Source organism: Eriocheir sinensis, chromosome 41 (genome assembly GCF_024679095.1).
Source record: "Eriocheir sinensis breed Jianghai 21 chromosome 41, ASM2467909v1, whole genome shotgun sequence".
NCBI classification, from domain to species: domain Eukaryota; kingdom Metazoa; phylum Arthropoda; class Malacostraca; order Decapoda; family Varunidae; genus Eriocheir; species Eriocheir sinensis.
In genome coordinates, this window is record NC_066549.1 from 16,205,989 (window position 1) to 16,217,646 (window position 11,658).

General features: G+C 40.0%; 1 non-coding gene across 1 annotated transcript; it reads right to left on the bottom strand.

Annotated features, from left to right (window-relative positions):
* Positions 1-9,952: 9,952 nt before the first annotated feature.
* On the bottom strand, positions 9,953-10,026 carry Trnav-aac (transfer RNA valine (anticodon AAC)). The gene has a single exon. It is a non-coding gene; the product is annotated as a tRNA-Val (tRNA).
* Between the last annotated feature and the right edge of the window lie 1,632 nt (positions 10,027-11,658).

Consider the following 11,658-nt stretch of genomic DNA (forward strand, 5'->3'; position numbering starts at 1 on the left):
CATCGCTTCGTCAGAATCATCATGGTAGTTGTGATGAAGATTTGGGGGGTGGACGAGAATGTCGCCTCCACACACCTTGCCGAGGCGTTGCGGAAAGAAAGCGACCGAGCTGGCTTCCGTTTAACGCCTCGGGCAAAGAAAACACGAGGTGGACGAAATGGTGAACCAAACGCTGTTACAGACAACATACGTGATGACATTGCTATTGCCTCAAACAGCACAGATACCACTATATCTAGAGGTTCTCCAAGTAATTTAGATAAGGGCCCATGTGACTCAGATGGAGACGTAGACAGTATTGTAGCAAACAGTGACAGCGACAGGAGTGGTGTATCGGATGCAAACTCGACGCTTTCTGATGATGAATAAATGTATTAAGTCCTAATGTATCAGTAATCTCGGGTACTGCAATGACATAATGTTTAATTCTTCCTTATTCACATATTTCTCACTTCCTCTGCCTCTTTTTTTCTTTTACTAACACATTCTATATAACTAACATACTAACCGCCAGTATCGCTCTGGCATACTAACGTTCATACTAACCTTTAATGGCATCTATGTCAATGCAGTTATAGCGATGTTGTGTAATTTCTAGTATGGTAAAGTTACTGCATCTTTTTGTGACAATAAAGAAAAATATAGTTTTAATCAGTTTCAATTCCAATAATTATCAAAGTGAGCTAGATATTATTATTATTATTATTATTATTATTATTATTATTATTATTATTGTTATTATTATTATTATTATTATTATTTGCATTATGTCAACAAACTTTGTAGCATGACTGCAACTGGAATTGGTGTCTAACCTTTAAGAGGTCTCATCAATATAAAACTTTAGTTGATAAAGTATTCCCATTATGAAATAAACTATAAGTGAAATATTTTTACTTTTTGTTATATTTTAAGTGGAATATCTTATACTTTATTTTATTTACGGATGTAGTGGATGAGTTTCTAGTGATTGGAATACAAATACCAGTTGTAAGTTAAATGTTATAGACTAACAACCTAAAAACATAGATTATGATTTACACAGACTACATGCTGAAACTATAGCTTACACAGTAAAAATTTAAAATAAATTACACGGTTAGCCTAGACCTTGACTGATCAGGGATTAGTGGATATTGCGGATATTCCAGACAAAGGCGGATGTACCGGATCCTAGACGGATCCGTCATCAGGCGGACGTTGAGGCAGCTAGGTGGAAACATACGCATACGGCTGTTGTGGACGCTAGAAGGATCCGGGAACAGGCGGATAGTGCGGCCGCTAGGCGGATTCAGACTCAGGAGGATATTCCGGATTCTAGACGGATTAAGAGACAGGCGGACATTGTGGACAAAGGATGGATAATGTGGACAAAAAAAGGTCCCGTCCGTACCGTCCACATTTGTCGAATCATGTCCGCACAGGAGGACAAACCGGATGTATGAAGGATATCCATCGGACATCCGTTTGTCGGCAGGGATGGAAGGAAAAAGTAGTTTCCAAGACTTATTGATAACACGCGATGTAGATTTGCCGACTCATATTATGTTGAGTACTGATTTGTCGTGTAGCACGAGATTATTTTGAAAACATTGCAACTAAATGAGGAACAAAGGAACGAAGCTTAAAACTGATAATAGAAGGGGAAACCATACAATTATGCCAGGAAAAATATGTCTTATATCTAGAGGTGAAGGATCTTAGCTAAATGTAGATGGAAATGAAGAAGGTATCACTGAAAATAAGGCCGTACGTTGCCAAGCAGCGGAACCTTTGCAACTGCATGCATCTGTTGCAGGTTACATAACGCTAGTGACGCAACTACAGGCAAGTGAAGCTTTATTTGAGCCTTGTGTTAGTACTCCTCAAGCTAGAGTCAAGTGCTCAGGGATAGTTAAGTTAACCCCTTCATCTGACAATCAAAGATCTTATGTCACTGTGCCGTATTTGAATATTGAAAGTGAGTGTAAAGATAGATGATAATACAACGTTAGGATTTGTGAAGCCTGTCACTCATGAGCTATACGCTGATCTGCCACAAGTATCTAGTGTACAGACCGCTGACACAGCTAAAACAGACTTGAAGCCCGCAGAGCTTGAAGTAAGGAAGAAAAGCCTCTATCAAATTGTTGACGCTAAATTCCCAAGTGAAGAGAGAGAATTAGGTTTTAAAGTCCTTAATAGATAAATATATAACAGTGTTTTCCACAGAACAAGAACCATTAACAGTAACGCCCTATTTTTTTAAGCACCATCAAGCAAAACACTGATGAAGTAGTGTACAGGCGTTCATATAACATTCCTATCAGTTATCATGACAGAGTAAATAAACAACTTATATCGCTCCAGCAACAGGGTGTGATTCGCCCTTCGCGATCACCCTATAATGCCCCACTTATCCCAGTGCAAAAAAAAACATGGAGTACTACGACTTTGTCTGGACTTCCGGGCACTTAATAAAACACTACGGGACGACCGGTACCCACTCCCTAATATAATTACCATACTCAATCAATTGGGAGATAGTAAGTTTTTTTTTTCATGCCTAGACTTGAAAAAGGGTTACCATCAAATCCCCCAAGATGAAATCAGCAGAGAGAAGACGGCATTTTCTTCTCCAGCAGGACATTGGGAATTTACTTCCCTCCCCTTTGGCCTTAAAACAGCCCCGTCCTGCTTTAAGAAAATAATAAACACTGTCCTTACAGGACTATTAAGCAACAAGGTTCAGGTGTACCTTGATGACATAATTATCCTGGGCGATATATTTTCTAATCACGCAGATAACTTAGAACAAATTCTGGATCGCTTAAAGGAAGCCAAACTGACTCTTAAGATGGAGAAGTGTAACTTTTTTTAAGGACAAAGTAGATTACCTGGGCCATGCCATCCGCTCAGAGGGAATAAGACCTCAATCTAGCAAGCTGGAGGCCATACAAAACGTCCCGGCCCCCCAAACTGTTCATGATTTACAGTCATTTCTTGGATTGACTAATTATTATCGCAAATTTATTGCAAATTATTCACAAATTGTTGCTCCTTTTCTAAAGATTTACAAAGGGAAGAAAGGTACACTAAAAAAAAAAAAAAATAAATAAATAAATAAATAAATAAAATAAATAAATAAATAAATAAATAAATAAAACTCCACTCATATGGACGGATGAAACAAAAATTGCGTTCTCAACCCTTAAGGATAGAATGCTTGGTACAGTCACTCTACGCATCCTACTACAATACTGATGGAGTATTGCAATAACAGGATAATGATGATCAACTAAGACCTGTATCTTTTTTTGTGAGAAATTGAATACGGCAGAACAGCGGTACAGTATAGTTGAACGAGAGGCTTTAACTGTAATTTATGGGTTACACGTAAACCGCCCATTAATACTGGGTTACCCTGTTGAGATCCTCACGGGTCACAGACCTTTAGTCTGGTTGTTACAGGTAGCTAGTCCCAACGGCAGGATAGCTAGATGGCAGACTCTCATGAGTGAGTATGGTTTCACAATCAATCATTTGCCTGGCAAGGAAAATATAGTAGCAGATTTTTTTCAAGGATGAAGGCTCACAGGACACTGAGATTGAATTAGAAGGACACGCGCGATAATGTTTGTGGATGGGGAACAACAAAAACCGTGGAACACGTGGATAATGAGGGGCAAGGTATTGCACTAGTGCAGAAAAAGAAACAGGCGCCGAAAAATTAGAAAATAAAATACATGATATGTATGGACCTGAATAGTGAGTGTATTGGCCACACACTTGACTGGAGTATTCAGGAGATTAGTGAGCTGCATGATGAGCAGCCAGCATATAAGTATGCTAAAAGAAGGAAGCCCCAAGAATGAAAATTGAGCAAAAACTCAGAGAAAAAAGGCATAATGTGAGATGCCGCCCCTGTTAGAGGTACAGGTGGAAAATGTGTTATATTGTATTGAAGATGGGCATAATCTGAGATGCCGCCCCTGTTAGAGGTACAGGTGGAAAATGTGTTATATTGTGTTGAAGATGGGCATAATCTGAGATGCCGCCCCTGTTAGAGGTACAGGTGGAAAATGTGTTATATTGTATTGAAGATGGGCATAATCTGAGATGCCGCCCCTGTTAGAGGTACAGGTGGAAAATATGTTATATTGTGTTGAAGATGGGCATAATGTGAGATGCCGCCCCTGTCAGAGTTACAGGTGGAAATAAATGATGTGTTTTAGTGAATCCGTACGGAGAAGCCACTAAGGTGGTGATTCTACCCCCCAAGTATTTCCAAGGCGATAACTCTGGCTCATTCGTCGCCACTGCAGGGCACGGAGGAACCAAAGTTACGTTATGTCGGTGCAGAAAGTTCGCTTTCTGGCCTGGAATGAAACGGGATGTAGAAAATTATGTAAGGAAGTGCGTCATGGTAGTCGTTTTAAAAGTGAGTTGGGAACTTGCACCCTGCTCCTTGGCGGCAATATCCAGACGTCACCGCTCCTTTTGGAAGAATACACATGGACCTTGTGGGTCCCATGGGTGTATCGGACAATGGGGCTCGATACGTAATGCCCATAGTTGATGTTTTTAAAAGGTATTTGATTATAGTACCCTTACGGAGTAAGGAAGCCCGCGAAATGGCAAGGGCGTTGTACGTGGATGTTGTTTGTGTACACGGTGTTCCTCAGACAGTTGTTACAGGTCAAGGTTCAGAGTTCGTTAATTCCGTGATGCAGGAGATAAATTAGAAGCTACCTGTGCGACACGTGAATAACGGCTTACCATACAAATGGAAATGGAATAATAAAGCGCGCAAATTATACTGTTGTTAACATTTTGAGGAGAATGTTCTAGGAAATGTGTCCGTTTGGGATATAATGCTACTTATAGACATCTTGGCCTATAATCCTGCGTATTATCGCACCATAAAGGAGTCCCTATTTTATCGAGAGAGACAGAGAGAGGATTTTTAGAGATCCTCCTGTACCCTACACTATGTTAGAAAAAAATTCAGCAGCCCTGGTATGATATTTACTCCTATAAAGAGGAAATGGCTGTATTTGCAAGGAACGTTTATGATATTTACTCCTATAAAGAGGAAATGGCTGTATTTGCAAGGAACGTTTATGATATTTACTCCTATAAAGAGGAAATGACTGCAATCGCAAGGACAGTTTATGATATTTACTCCTATAAAGAGGAAATGGCTGCAATTGCAAGGAAAGTTTATGATATTGACTCCTGTAAAGAGGAAATGGCTGCAATTGCAAGGAAAGTTTATGATATTGACTCCTATGAAAAGGAAATGGCTGCAATTGCAAGGAAAGTTTATGATATTGACTCCTATGAAAAGGAAATGGCTGCAATTGCAAGGAAAGTTTATGATATTGACTCCTATGAAAAGGAAATGGCTGCAATTGCAAAGAAAGTTTATAATAGATGCCAGGTTTACAATGAAGAAAGCAGAGAAGAAATGGAAAAGTATTACCAAGTTACAAAATCAAAACTATCAACGTTGGCGACAGTGTTCCTCAAACATACACCAAAAATAAAGAAAAGAAAAAGTTGCAACCTATTTTTGATGGACCCTACAGGGTAATAGAGAAGATCAGTGATATAATGATAAAAATTAGGAACCTCAGGACTAGTAAGGTTTCAACGGCCCCCACAGATATAGTAAAAGTTCTTCATGAAGATTGCATTGATGTGCAGCAATGTCCAACGATTAGGCGAGCATAACCTTTAAATCCAGAGACAGACACTGATCTATTCTTTGCATTGCTCAACCGTGAAATCGCTGAGAAAACTTCTACCGAAAATGATAACTCGTAGCGGAGAGGTGACTGCTACTCATGACACATTAAATAATGTTCGTTCAACAACAGCAATAAACAGCTGATGCACAGGCCCTACCTTCTCAGGTTACTCCCAAACTTTCAGAGCCACCTCGGCATAGATAAAGCCTTCGCTCTTCGACGGTACAAGAGTTGCCTAAAATAATGTCAAAACTAATACGATATAGAACAGGAATAATACATAAGGATGAAAATGCAATAATTGAGCGGAAATATGACGAAATAAACCACAGATTGATTTGACTCTTTCGGTGTACGACTCATTGACACAACAGGAGTCCCCAACACGTGCTGGCCAAAGTTTCACAACAACATACTCTCTATATTATAGTCCTCACAGACAGAGACTATAGTACCGTTTAGCCTCACAGACGATGTTTTAGCTGTATTATATAAAGCACGGATTTTAACTGCTTCGTTACTTGAAATATTATTCAAATGTCACCTGAGTATCCAGCTGTAAAAGCAAAAAAATACACACTCTTTAATTTTGAAAACGAATTCAGTTCATTGTTGCATCATCTAATAAAAGTTTTAGGCTATGAGATGACTACTATTCAAAACAAGCTGCATGCTTCTATGAATTATAGAAAAAAAAAAAAAAACGGGAAATAATTTTTTTGAGGATCCTTGTCTAATAACCTATTTGGTACCGCGACCCAGGCTCAAGTTAATGCTATTCATGAAAAAATAGAGGACTAGAGTCATTAACTGAGAAAGATTTTATATAGTTAAATGTTTATTATGGAAAACTCAACATCATTAAATAATATGCATGCCATGCAATCTGCCTTTAACAGGCTATATTCAGCTGTAGATGTATTGAACCAAGTTGTGCGCCATTTTAGTGTAGACTATGGCATTAGGAAGAGAAAAAAGCTCCTACAAGAATTGTTATATTTTGACTTAGCATTGAGACACATAAGACCAGGTATACAAGATTTATATTTGAGTCTGCAGGCTCCCTGCAAACATACATAACTCCAACCATTATGTGAGACAAACAGTTGTTCAGTACATTAAAGGAAGCCTAGGCTCGGCCTCCAGGTCTTTTGTGCCTTGCAGTTCTTGATTTTTTAGCTCTATATAGGGATGTAATAACTGTCCTCCAGGACAACGGCTTTGCACGATTCTCGTAATTTCTATTTCACCAAACCTTTGCGAGGAGATCCGATTGACACCTTTGATGTCTTTCGAATCGACTCCCTTCCATTTTCTGTGCACAATAGCACTTACTTTCTTATGTATAGTGTTGATTCAAGATGTATTGCCTTCAGTGAGAATAGGAAAATATATTTTATGCTTTCTAGTATAAAACACTGTAACAAGAATAACCATATGTTAGTTTGTCCTCCCACAGGCCCCTTCCATGAGGCTAGTGACGCAGCCTCTTGTGAATCGGCTGCTTTCTTGAAACATGAGTCAGTGATCAACCTCTGCCACACAATAGTCTTGAAAACATTTCCCCCTATGTTTATAAAAGGTCCTGGCTACTAGACCTGTTCACATGCCTCCCCCATCACTCTGACACTCACATGCCCTACCCATCCTGTAAACAGACATACTGTCAGCCTGACGGATAATGGGATATTGATGCTTCGGCAAGGTTCTCTTCGCAGTGCTGAGTCCATCCCCCTACAGGAGCTAACAGCTGGCTTGCAGCCCCTAAATTATGTGGTCGAGCCGGATCAGCCCTTTCAACCCGCAATCCATTGGTGGATTGTCTTCGCCATTGTCGTGATCCTGGTTCTTCTGCTGGTAACGTCTGCCGTGGGGTATTCCTATGTCAACCTTGACTCGCGAGGCTCAGGGCGGAGAAAAGAAAGAGAAAATAAGAAAAAAACTGCACAGAAAGAAATACAATACAGCACTTAGGAGATATAAAAGCCAAAGCAATGAAAGAAAGAGGACAAAAAATGAGAGACGCTTGCACACCTTTGCTCTAAAAATAGAGAAAATGATGAATAGCAAACAGAAAGAAATATCATAATACTTATAGATGAAAGAGGTAGAAGACGGAAAGTTCATAAGAAAAAAAAGGAAACACATGCAAATCTTCACCTTCCTCCCTCACCTACCCACCCACCCCAAAAAGAAAAAAAAAATATTTGCAAAGAAAGAAAAAAAAAGCAATGTCACAGCAGTAGCATGGCAATGTGTGAAAAAAAGGTAAAACAAAAAGAACGAAAAAAAAACCTGTGCGCACCTTCGCCCCTCAAATAATTAAAATGAAGAAATAATGAATTGCTCGGAAAGGAAAACAATGACAACGTTAAATTGAAGAAGAAAAAAACTATATAATTCAAATTGCATTCACCGGACACCTGATGGAAGAGAACAACAATGAAAAAATAGAGAAGCTAAAAAGAAAACAGTAAAAAACCTCAACCTGCATCAGCCGAACACTGAACATTGTAGAAACAAAACTTATCAAAGGAAAGGAAAAGAAAACAGTGATACAAAAAGTGATAAAACAGAATCCAACGACTTTATTTCAGAAAAAAAACTAATATTGAAAAGAAAACGAGAAAGCTAATGAAAACAGTTTAGTGGAAGACAAAAAAAAACAGAATCGGACAAAAAAAAGTGTAAGTTATTAGCAAAGAATCTTTTGTGAACGAATAATAAAAAAAACAAGAAAAAAAAGTAAAAAATATAAAACAAATTGAAATAGTTTAGTTTGACACCAGTGAGAAATCAGAGAGCAGCCTTCAACACACACACACACACAAAAAAAAAAGATGCATTCATAAAAAAAACAATGGAAAAACTAATCCAACAAATGGTTTAGTGGACGCCATAGATATCCAAGATCCCCCCCCCCCCTCCGGGCATGTTATCGAGTAGAAAACGGGAGGCGCGGACTGGAAAGAGAGAGTGGGAGGAAAGGCGCAGAGGGAGAAGGGAGACAGAGAGGGAGGGAGGAAGAGAGGGAGAGTGTATGAGGGACGTGTGGGAAGGCAGGAGGAGAGGAAGATGTATAGGTAGGTGAAAGGAACGAAGGAGAGAGAAACAGGGAGAGGTGGAGGGAGAGAGCGAGAGATATTCGTAGAAAGGCAGAGAAGGGGAGGAAGAAAAAAAGGGAAAAGGGGAAGGATGGAAGTGGAAGAGAGGTAGAGATTTTCGTAAGAAAGTAGAGACGAAAGAGAGAATTAGAAAGACAGGTAAACACAGAGGGACATTATTGAAAATAGGCAGGGAGATGAAACACAGAAGCCAGAGAAGTACAGTTAGGGCTGATTACTTAGTTTATTGACCACAAATTTCAGTCGACATGCAAAATAATCTTAAAAGGTATCCTCTCTAATATAACACAACAAAACGTAGTATTGAACATAAAACATTAATGGTCCACTCCGCCCGGAGCAGCACACAGGACGCACCGGGCCTCGGCAAGTGTATCATTATGCAGATTAAACCAAACGGACGCGAGCATGTAATAGGAAAAAACTTGAGACGGAGATTAAACAGAGGCCGGGCATCCACTCCAAGGCAGTCCCTTCTTAGTGTGTGGAGTCGGAAAGTGATGGGCAAAGAAAGCATGGAATGGAGGCGTGGATACGAAAACACGAAGCTACAAGGAACAAAGCATCGTAATAGTAACAACAATAATGATAATAATAATAATAGGAGTAATAATAATAATAATAATAATAATAATAATAATAATAATAATAATAATAATAATAATAATAATAATAATAATGGAGTGAGGGATGCTTCATTAAGGCCTCAAAGGATCACCACGGGTCTGGCTTGATGAAAAGGAGGGAAAGGAGAGATGAGAAAGGGAGGAGGGTACTGGGTGGAGGAATATGAAGGATTAAACAGAGCGGAGAAAACAAGAGTGGAGAGAAATATACCAGAATAGGAAGAAGGAAATATAGAGGAAAGAACAAGAAATGGGGAGAAACTGAGAAAAAAGGAGGAAAAGTTGGAAAGATTGGTTTAGTCGGCGCAACATCTGTGGTCATATGCCGCAGAGAGACAGAAGGGGAAGGAATTATAGGAGAAGGGAACAGATCCCAGGAAACGGGACACAACCCCCGATTAATACCTGGTACCCATTCACTGCTGGGTGGACAGGGGCGTAGGGTATCGGAAAAGCCGCCCAAATTTTTCCACTCCGCCCGGGAATCGAACCCGGGCTCTCTCGGTTGTTAGCCGAGTGTGCTAACCACTGCACCACGAAGCCCTCCTCAAAAAAGGAGGAAATAGAGTAAAAAGAAGAGTAGGGAGAAACAGAAGAATGGGAAGGAGTGAGTAAAGAAAAAGAGAATAGTGGGGGGAGAGAGTTATGTGGCGGATGAGAAAAAAGGGAATTATGAAAGAAGGGGACGCTGCTGAGGGGACAAAGGGTGAGATGGATAAAAAGGGGAAAGAAAGGTGAAAAGGGAAGTGCACGGAGGAAGACAAGAAGGAAAGGACGAAGGAAAATTAGGTAGGAATTGTGTTTGGGTACGACTGAGGCTTGAGGAGGAAGGGAGGGAAGAAAGGAAAAAAGGGATGCAGATGAATGAGAAAAAGATGAATAGGGAGAGAGAAAAAGCTTGTGAAAATGGGCAGAACAGGAAAGAAGAAAAGAAAGAAGGAGAAAAGTGGAAAAGTATTTCTTGTTTTTTTTATCAATTAATCCTCCTCTTTCACTTCATTTTCGTTTGAGTTTAATTTCACTGATTTCCTGCCGAGGAAACATCTGGCGGCGAAAGACGATTAGTATTCTTGTGTAAAAACGAAGAAAGGACAATTACGGAATACTTCACGTTTTGTTACAAGTTATGATTTTTGTCCATATTTTTGTGGGAAAACCGGAAGTTATTATAGAAACGATTACTACTTCATTATTACGATGGAAACTGTGTGTGTTTGATGGACACACACACACACACACACACTCTCTCGTAAATTTTTATATTTCTGGGTTATGATCGATTACACACACACACACACACACACACACACACACACACACACACACACACACACACACACACACACAAACTCACACACTCTCTTATAAACTTTTATATTTCTGGGTTATGACCGACTACACGCACACACGCACAGACACACACACACACACACACACACACACACACACACACACACACACACACACACACACACACACACACCATTAGCCGATCACAGTCACGTCATCAAACTCTGATATGAAGAGAAATATCTATCTCTACTAAAACGTCCAACTTGTAACCATCCAATACATCGTTTTGATCCACGCATCCACCTGTGCACACCTGCCTGTCCACCTAGCCATACACACCTGTCTATCCGATCAACCCAGCACACCTGCCTATCAGAGAACCAATCAACCACTACCAACCAATCCACCATCACAACCAGTCCACCATCACGGGCCATTGCCAGACGTATGCTATGACTGAATGGGACGCGGTTTGTTGCGGCAGTAATAAACATGAAGCTCAGGTGAGTCGCGTTACCTGGCCGCCAGCTCAGTAATTAGTGGCTGCAGGTGAACGCCGGACAGGTGGAGGATAGGCGGCGGGTCAGGTCAGGTGTCGCTGAGTGCTGGCCTGTCTGTGTGCCTGGCTGTTTGTCTTCCCGTCATATCGATCTGTTTGTCTTTTAGTTTATGTTTGTCTATCTGCGTCTGTGTGTTTGTTCTTGTTTTGTCTGTCTGCTTTACTCTTCGTCAGTCTGTGTCTGTCTCTCTATCGTCGTGCTGTTCTTTATATACTTTCTTTGTCATCCCAGTTGTTTATTTTTTTCTTCATTTAATCGAGTTTTAATTCTTTTCTATATTTTTCTTTCGTTCCTTTTTTCTTTATTTCCTTTTCTTTCAGTT